A 10,520-nucleotide genomic window follows, 5' to 3' on the forward strand; every position below is an offset into this window, starting at 1 on the left:
AACTTAATTCACAATTGCCATAACTTGGAAGAAATAAATGGCCTTCAGTAGGTGAATAGATAAATAAGCTGTGGTACATTCAAACAACGAAATATTTAGCGCTAAAAGGAAATGAACTATCAAGCTATGGAAAGACATGGAGGAACTTCAAATGAATATTACTTCATAAAATAAGCCAAACTGAAAAGGCTACATACCGTAGATTCCAACTAACCAGCTAGTATTACTGTCTTTATTGGCTAATAATTTAATAACATTACTGTTTTTAGATTTCAGCCTTAGACATTTCCATGCATTTTCTCAGATATTCAAATCCCCATTTTCTTGAAAAGAACACTTCATCTCAGGGAAGTTAAGTGACTCACTTTCTTGTGGATTCTGCTTTCCAATTTCCCACCTCAGCCCCCAGTCTACATCTCATTCTACCTCCAGCCATTACACACTACTCCTACTTCCCTGACCCCAGCAAGCTCTCTCTCACCTCCACATCCACTCTCTCTTCTGTACACACACATGATGGATAATTACTTATTTGATAATCAAGCTGTAACTTATCCACCATATTAACTCTTATCTATCCCTATCTTCACTGTCTGTCTTTTCACACTAGAATGAAATATAGATGAACAAAGGGGATCTGACTATTGTGCTCAGAGCTCTGTCCCCCGAGATGGAAAGGCCTATAGTAAGTGATCCATAAATATTTGTTGAGTTAAATGCCTGATCCTTGAACCAGTCTCGGATATGCAATCTGGTGCCTAGGGGTCTCCCACCTGACTCTGGGAAACATGGAAACTGGACAAGTTAATCTTTCTGGGAAGGCCCACTGCCCAAAGAGGCCAATACAACTAAGACTTCAGGCTTCTAGAGTCAGACCAGGATGGAATTCCACCTCTATCTCTTACTAGTTGTATGACCTTGGGGATACTTCTCTACCTTCTTGAGCCTTAGTTTCCTCCTCTCCTTAGTTATCCTAATGAGATATTCGAAACTGCTCAACACTTCCATTCATTCAGTCGGCAAACATTTGCCGAATGTCTCCTATCTGACAGGTACTGTTTTAGGTGCCGAGAATAAGTCATAAACAAGTTACATCCATCATCAGCTCACAGTCTAATGAATGAAGCAGACAAACAACTGTTTACAGCACAGTGCTCTTAGGGCCATGATAAGGGAGGTCCTGGGTGCCAGAAGCAGGCTGTAGGAGTAGCTGGTGCCCTTCACTTCATGTCCCTTGTTTCTAATACTGAAGTGGTGTCAGTCACCGAGGCCTGAGGCCTGCTTCTGCAATCATTCTTCATGCTTCTATTTTTGCAAGCTCTGTGATGCTGTTGAGTTGGCCTTGACTTGACAAGGCTACTATTGTAAACCTGAGGTCTTTCCCAGAGGTATCTCTTATTGACAGTCAGAAGTACTTGGTAGTAACAAAAATGATGATGAAAATAGCTACCACACATTTTCAAATGGACTTATAGATTCTTATTTTATTCATTGGGTGATAAACCATTATTATTATTCTTTTTGATGCTGAAATTACGCTATTTGTTTAAAACTACCTGTGTGCCAAGCACTGTACTACATGCTTCATTACTGTATCTAAACCTTACAACATACCAATAACAAAAACCCTGTTTTGGGGAATTCCCCGGCGGGCCATCGGTTAGGACTCAGCGCTTTCACTGCTGGGGCCTGGGTTTGACCCCTGGTCAGGGAACTAAGATCTCACGAGCTGCGCAACACGGCCAAAAAAAAAAAAAAATTCCTATTTTTATGCCAATTCCACATATTGGGTAACGAAGTTAAGGGAAATGTACGGGGGTGTAAATTCATACTGCCAGTAAGAGAACAATAGTTAAAAGCACAGACTTGATTCTAAATACCATTCTACACAAAAGAAACCAGAGCTCCTTGGGAAATGGCTGATTCCAGGGCCGGAACAGGGAAAGTACAAGAAGAGCCAGGAATATCTTGCTGTACCAAAAGAAATTTTCAAAGAAAAATAGGGGTACATCTAAAAGGATACAGGAACAAGATTTACGGGGCTTCCATTGTTCCACTGACCAAATCTGGGCAAACTGGAGCATCAAACTGAATCGCGATGGTAATGGGTTGATATACCCAGTGAATAAAATATATGTCCATGAGCTCATAGGATATCAATGAAGACATGAATAATTCACAAATGAGGGTCAGAGAAAAGCTCTTCATTGCAGAAGAATCCCAACTAGCAAATGGGGGGAAATGATGGAGTTGGAAACGCATGATTTTTCAACCATCATGTATCAGTGGGTTTAGGGAAGAATCATCAATGATGGTAGAACAGGATATTTCCATAGTCTCCAAGTATCCCCCCACAATATATTTAAGTGGACAAAGGGAAAATAATAACTTCACTTTGGGGTAACCTGGTGAATACAACCTTAACCAAGTGATCAAGTTTAACCTCACCAGTACAGAGTAAATAAATAGCATGTGCTGACTGATATAATGCACTAAGAAGGATATACTATCACTCTTGTCGTTTCCCTGGCAAAGATACACAAGCTGAATCTAGTCATGAGAATCGAAAATCAGGCAAACCCAAATTGAGGGGCATGGTTCATACTTTCAAAACTGTTATGGTCGTTCAAGACAGTAAGTCTGAGGACTTGTTCCAGACTGAAGAAGACTTAAGTGAAACAACAAATACATACAAGCGTGATTCTAGACTGGAGAGTAGAACAGAAAATTATAAAACTTTCTATAAATGACATGGTTGAGATAATTGCCACATTTGAATAAGGTCTGTGATCAGATACATAATAGTACTCTATCAATGTTAGTTTCCTGACTTTGACAATCGTACAGTGCTTACCCCAAAGGATGCCCTAGTTCTCAGGAAGTAACACTGCAGTGTTTAGGGGTCAAAGGACATGTCTGCAGCTTACTCTCAAAAGACTTAGAAAAAGTTTGTATGTATGTGCACCTGCGTGTGGTGTGTGTATGGACAGGAAAACAAGACAGTGAGACAGACAGAAAGAGAAAGGTGGAGGAGAGAGAGAAACAGAGAGAACAAATATGGGAACTATTACCTATTGAGGAATTTGGGTGAAGTAGAAATGGGAGTTCCTTGCACTATTTTTGAAACTTTTCTCTAAGTTTGAAATTATTTCCCCAAAAAAGTATCTCCCTCACAAAAAGCAACGGGGGCTCTAGATAGCGACTGGGATCATTTCCTGTGTCCTTCATTATTAACTGTGTGATCACAGAAAAGTTACTTAATCTCTGAATTCAAGGTTTTTGACTGGTAAATAGGGGTAATCACTGAGCGTACCTACCTCCTCAGGCCATGGTAAGGATTAAATGAGATGATGCATATAATATGTTTTGAGCAACGGACTGGATGCAGGGAATACTCAACAGAACTTACGGCTCTCTAACGTTTTTGATTCTTTAAAAAGGAAAGTACATCAGTAACCTAGACGCTTCTGGTCTCAGTACTCAGATCTTACTGTGTCACTGCGGTGCCCGCTAGGAGGCAGACTCTCTGTGCCTGTGGGGGCTTACAGGGCACAGTACAAGTTCGCTTTCACCATGATTATAATCATTAAGCCCGATATTTCTGATCTTAATGCCCAGCCTCCTACCACTCCACTTGGCTGCCTTGGTGTGTTCCTGGGGCCAAAGAAATCCTCACATTAACACCTAGTAGGTACTAAAGTCACTAGACTCGTATGTATGCCGTGTAGACTGCTGAGGGAGAACTGAAATATTGTTCACCCTTCCTTCGGACCAGAGCAGTGGGTTACTGCAGAGAGCTACAAGCTTCCACACATGGCAACCCTGGGGAGCAGGTTTTAAATCTCTCTTTAAGAAGTAAGTACACAGGCTCAGAGAGGTAGCGAGACTCGCCCCAAATCACAAACTAGGGAGAGGCGGCACATAGAATATCTCACCCATGGCCTTCCTGCTAACCTGAGCTGTCTTCAGCTCTGCCAGTGCACAGCATCGGTAAGCACCATCTTCCTACCTACACTATAGACTCACTGGAGGTAGAGAACACCGTTTAGCTCTCATGTATACCCTGGCATTGAACTCACCCCCAAGCACGTATTTGGGAAGACGGTTTGTCCCTTTAACCTGGGAAGAGGGATTTCTTTACACATTTCAAGGAGCCTCTAGAAACAAGTTACATGAGGTGGTTTTCTGAGTGTACACTAAAAACTCAAAGCAGACAAGGGATGCCTGATGCCATAAGGCTTTTTGTTTTTGTTTTTTAATGAAACTAGATAGTTTAGTGTAGTTTACATAGGTGGTAGGTGAAGCTACAATGAGCAACAAGAAGAGATACTGGGGACTTCCGTGGTGGCACAGTGGTTAAGAATCTGCCTGCCAAGTCAGGGGACATGGGTTCGAGCCCTGGTCCGGGAAGATCTCACATGCCGCGGAGCAACTAAGCCCGCACGCCACAACTACTGAGCCTGCGCTCTGGAGCCCGTGAGCCACAACTACTGAGCCCGCGTGCCACCATTACTGAAGCCCGTGTGCCTAGAGCCCGTGCTCCGCAACAAGAGAAGCCACCGCAATGAGAGGCCCGTGCACCGCAACGAACAGTGGCCCCCGCTCGCCGCAACTAGAGAAAGCCCACACGCAGCAACGAAGACCCAACACAGCCCAAAATGAATAAATTAATTAATTAATATAAAAAAAAAAGAGATACTGAACAACGATTAGGATGGCAGATTTCTCTACTGAGGAGACACACGGTCGTGGTCAGGGAGGGAAGCCTCAGGGGCTCTGGGGTTTTAATACTATTTGATTCATTGTTTTGAGTGGTGGTCACATAGGTTTTCACATTATAACTGTTCATTATAAATCTCTGTATATATGTTTTATGCTTCTTTTGTATGCAGGTATATGTTATTTCAAAACTGAACCCAACAAAAGAGAATAGGAAGGTCCCAAGACAGGGAAACCTTGAGATTTGAATAAAGGTATTAACATGGCTACGTGAAGAAGAGAAGATGTTATCAGTCAGAAGGGGTTGGTTACTCATCCATGAAATAAAACACTTTTAATGCCTATCTAAACACTGTGTGGGTAAAAGTGTCTCTACCAACTTGACTGTGAGTATTTCTGGTGCCTCTGTCAAAGCATTACCTAGTATGAGATGGACATATCAGATGATGTTAGCCTCATGCCGTTAACAGACCAGGAGTCTCTATGCAAGACGTCAACTTTCCCCCATCTTCTGCCTCCTGAATTACCATCATCTGTTTCTTTACAATCTGAAACCACTGAGTACCAGAATTCCGCCCCCTATCAAGTACACACACAAAACCTCTCTCTCTCTCTCTCTCCTCTCTCTCTCTCCCCGCCCCGCCCCCGACCTCGCTCTCATCTTATCACACCAGTGCACAGATGTGCTTCAGGGAACACTGTGATAAACTCCTCATCATCTCATGTTCATCTAAGCCGGTCAGGACGCATCCAATATCCTTGACAATCTCTGATTTTAGGTTGGTCATGTGACCAGATTCAGTCTCACATGTTTGGGTTGATGCGGGTGGATACCTTCCGGAAAGTATCATGTCAGTTTTCTTTCTCTTTGAAAAGGAACCCCGGAAGATATTTTCCCTTTTTGCCTAAATATTACCATTCCTAGATACGAGCCCTGAACTGCCTCAGACATCTGGGGACCAGAATGATGAGGACACTGAGGTGGCTGAGAAAACGAGAGGGAAAGTATCTGAACCCTTGATGACATCCCTGAGCTAGACTTCGCCATGGCTACAACCCACCCTACTTTGCACTTGCAGGCTATTTGGGAAGTGGACCAAACGGTAGTGACTGACAGCTAACTGCCAGGCACTCCTGTTGACCCTGAAGAGACTGTAGTCAACAAACAGACATCTGTCTCTTCCCTCACAGAACGCATATTTTGGGGTAACTGTATAAACAATAAATCAAATAAATGATTAAATTATACTCTAAGTAGGAAGATTACACTGTTATGAAAAGCAAACTAGGTCTGGAATGCTGAGAAACTGGAAATTTTGTGAAGTGGTCAGGATAGGCCTTCCTCAGAAAGTGATTATTTGAGTAAAGTCTTGAAGGAGTTGATGGGGCGAGCCATTAAATATGTGGAGGAAGAACATTTGCAACACGGAGAACAGCCAGTGCAAGAGGCTTCAGTTAAAGTGTAACTACTAGGGTTAAGGTAGATGTGGAGGGATCTAGTGGTAGTGTAGTTGGATTTCAGAGAAATAACACAAGAGCAAATCTTGTAGAAAACTGTAGACCACGTAAATACTTCGAAGGTGTCGCAAGTTGTTGCTGTTCTAAGGCAATAAAGTGTAGTGGCTTAGAATCAAGTGGTAGCACGGGAGGAGGCATTAGACCATGGAAGCAACAGGATTTCTGGATGGATATAATGGCAAGACTGACCCCAATCTTTCTAAGTGAGCATCTAGAAGGATAATGTGTTTTTCTGTTTGTTTCTTTTGTTGTTGTTGCTTGTTTTCAACATCTTTATAGGAGCATAATTGCTTTACAATGGTGTGTTAGTTGCTGCTGTATAACAAAGTGAATCGGCTATACATAATACATATATCCCCATATCTCCTCCCTCTTGCGTCTCCCTCCCACCCTCCCTATCCTTCCCCTCTAGGTGGTCACAAAGCACCGAGCTGATCTCCCCGTGCTATGCAGCTGCTTCCCACTAGCTATCTATTTTACATGCGGTAGTGTGTATATGTCAATGCTACTCTCTCACTTCGTCCCAGCTTACCCTTCCCCTTCCCCGTATCCTCAAGTCCATGCTCTACGTCTGTGTCTTTATTCCTTTCCGGCCCCTAGGTTCTTCAGAACCATTTCTTTTTTTTTGTTTGTTTGTTTTTTAGATTCCATATATACGTGTTAGCCTACGGTATTTTTCTTTCTGACTTACTTCACTCTGTATGACAGTCTCTAGGTACAACCACCTCACTACAAATAACGCAGTTTCGTTTCTTTTTATGGCTGAGTAATATTCCATTGTATATATGTGCCACATCTTCTTTATCCATTCATCTGTCGATGGACACTTAGGCTGCTTCCATGTCCTGGCTAATGTAAATAGAGCTGCAATGAACATTGTGGGCCATGACTCTTTTTGAATGATGGTTTTCCCAGGGTATACGCCCAGGAGTGGGATTGCTAGGTCGTATGGTAGTTCTATTTTCAGTTTTTTAAGGAACCTCCATACTGTCCTCCATAGTGGCTGTATCAGTTTACATTCCCACCAACAGGGCAAGAGGGTTCCCTTTTCTCCACACCCTCTCCAGCATTTATTGTTTGAAGATATTTTGATGATGGCCATTCTGACTGGTGTGAGGTGATACCTCATTGTAGTTTTGATTTGCATTTCTCTAATGATTAGTGATGGTGAGCATCCTTTCATGTGTTTGTTGGCCATCTGTATATCTTCTTTGGAGAAATGTCTATTTAGGTCTTCCTCCCATTTTTTGGATTGGGTTGTTTGTTTTTTTGATATTGAGCTGCATGAGCTGCTTGTATGTTTTGAAGATTAATCCTTTGTCCGTTGCTTCGTTTGCAAATACTTTCTCCTATTCTGAGGGTTGTCTTTTCGTCTTCTTTATGGTTTCCTTTGCTGTGCAAAAGCTTTTAAGTTTCATTAGGTCCCATGTGTTTATTTTTGGTTTTATTTCCATTCCTCTAGGAGGTGGGTCAAAAAGGAACCTGCTGTGATTGATGTCATAGAGTGTTCTGCCTAGGCTTTCCTCTAAGAGTTTGATAGTGTCTGGCCTTACCTTTAGGTCTTCAATACATTTTGAGTTTATTTTTGTGTATGGTGTTAGGGAGTGTTCTCATTTCATTCTTTTCCATGTAGCTGTCCAGTTTTCCCAGCACCACTTATTGAAGAGGCTGTCGTTAGAAGGATAATGTTAATGTTAACTGAGATGACAAAGAACAGAAGTCGACTGTTTGAAATAAGTTCAGTTTTTACATGGCTAAAATCTAATGCCTATTAGACATCCATGTGGACTTCCAAGGGGACAGTGGCAACAGACTCTGCAGTCTAAGTTGGCTACCTAAAGTGGGGAGAGAAGAGGGTACAGATGGCATAGAAAGCCACAGTACTGGATGAGATCACGAAAGGAATGAGCGTAGGTAGAGAGGAGAAGAGGACAAGGATTCAGTTCTGAGGTTTGTCGGTATCAAGAGATCACAGGAAAAGGAGAAGAAACAGCCAAGAAGACTGAGGAGCTACAGCTACATGACATCAGAGAACAACCAGGAAAGTACGGTCCTGGAACGCACGTGTGTATGTGTCAACTTGACTGGATCACGGGGTGTCCAAATATTTGGCTAAACATCATCTCTGGGTATGTCCGTAAGGCTCTTTCCAGGTGAAACTAACATTTGAATCTGTGGACTCAGGAAAGCAGTGTGCCCTTCCCAGCACGCGTGGACATCAAACAATCCCTCGAGGCCTGAACAGAACCAAAACGTGGAGGAAGGAAAAACTGAGCCTTTCCTGCCTGACTGAATGAATGAACTGGGACATCGATCTTCTTCTGTCCTCGGCACTACAGTTTCTCAGGTCTTCAGACCCCGACTGGAATCTACATCGTTGGTTCTCTTGGTTCTTGGGCCACTGGAGTCGAACTGAATTAGGCCACCAGCTCTTCTGGGACTCCAGCTTGCAGACACCAGATTGGGAGACTTCTCAGCCTCCAAAATTGCGTGAGACAATTCCTTTTAATAAATCACTTCCCGTATACATATCCTATTGTTTCCACGTCTCTAGAGAATGCTGAATAATACACCAGGGGAGAAAGTAGTTCCAGGTGGAGGGAGGGATCAACTGGGTCCAAAATTATGGACAGGTCACTTAAGGAGGGGACTGTGACACAGCCATTGACTTAGAAATATCGATGCCATTCTTAACGTTGACCGGAACAGTTGCAGTTTAGGTGAAGGTGCACTCGTTTGATCAGGGTGAGATTAAGACAGAATGGGAGGAGGGGAACTGGAGACAGCGAGTGTAGACACTCCTTATGGGAGGTCTGCTACCAAGGGGAGGAGAAATGGCCCCATAGGAGGTAAGAGGGAGTGAGGCAAAAAGAACGTCTTTTTGTCTGTTTTGTGTTTGTTTTTTTAAAATAATAATAATAAAAAGAAATAACAACACCAGTTTGTATGCTGACAGGAATCATCGAGCAGAGGGAGGAAAAGTGATGCTGATGTCACAAGTACTCTGAGATCATGAACTTCCTTTTGGATTGAGCCAATCTAGAAAAGAAGTTTCTGCTACTTGCAACCCAAAGAATGTTCACTAACAGAGTGAGCAGTGTCTTCATACATCTAAGTCTTTCCTGTTTTATGCCCACTGAGGTATAATTTTTAATAGTGCTCTCATTCTGGTGTGGATGACAAATTATATGGTCACACTAATTAGTTAGGGACATTGGTTCTGAAGCCATAGATTCCAATCCTGGGCCTGCCACTTACCAGCCGTCATCTTGGACAAATTACTTAACTTCTGTGCTTCAGTTTCTTCATATGGAAAGGGGACTAACAATGGCATGTATCTCATGGTGTTTTGCTGAACAAATGAGGTAAAGCATTTAAACAGCTTACAAAAGGACTTGCTAAATATGGTAAATATTTCATAAATATTAGGTATTATTAAATCTGCATGCCACATGATGCAGAATTCTCCTTTACGGTAAAGAATGTAAGCTGCTTCCTGATCCGTTCTTCCCTTTCACACATATAACCTTAAAGGTAATTAGTTTAAATGCAACTAACAAAGCGAAATTATTCACAACTCCGTCTTATAGGCGAGGAAGCTGGGAAACCGAACAGTTAATTGAGATAGAATAGGGATTTTAAAATCAATGTTAATTTATGGACTGTGTCAAGGTGCCTGGAGTGATGCGTAATATTATGTGTCAACGTGACTGGCCCACGGAGGATGCCCAGATATTAGGTCGACCATTATTGTGAGTGTGTCTGTGAGGGAGTTTTAGATGAGATCACCATTTGGATAGGTAGACTGAGTAAAGCAGGTGGCCCTCTAATGGGGGTGTCCCATAGCAATCACTTGAAAGCCTGAACAGGACAAAAAAAGCTGACCTTCCCTCAAGCAGGAGGGACTGAAGCCTGACTGCTTGAGGTGGGACACTGGTCTTTCCCTGCCTGCGGACTTGAACTGAAAAAGCGCATCTTCTTGAGACGATGCCAGCAGCTTTGCGACTGGAACTTACACCACTGGCTCTCCTGGTTCTCAGGCCTTTGGACCCGGACTGGAACTACACCATCAGCTCTCCTGGGTCTCCACCTTGCCAAATGCAGACCTTGGGTCTTGTCAGTCTCCACAACATGGGAGCCAATTCCTAATAAAAAATCTCTCAATCTATCTCTCTCTCTCTCTAAATATCCTATTGGTCCTGTTCCTCTGGAACCCTGACCAATACACTTGGGAAGGCACAAGCTCCTGGTGCAAGTAAAACTACATGATGACATGATGGAAC

This window comes from Eschrichtius robustus, chromosome X (assembly GCF_028021215.1).
Source record: "Eschrichtius robustus isolate mEscRob2 chromosome X, mEscRob2.pri, whole genome shotgun sequence".
Taxonomy (NCBI): domain Eukaryota; kingdom Metazoa; phylum Chordata; class Mammalia; order Artiodactyla; family Eschrichtiidae; genus Eschrichtius; species Eschrichtius robustus.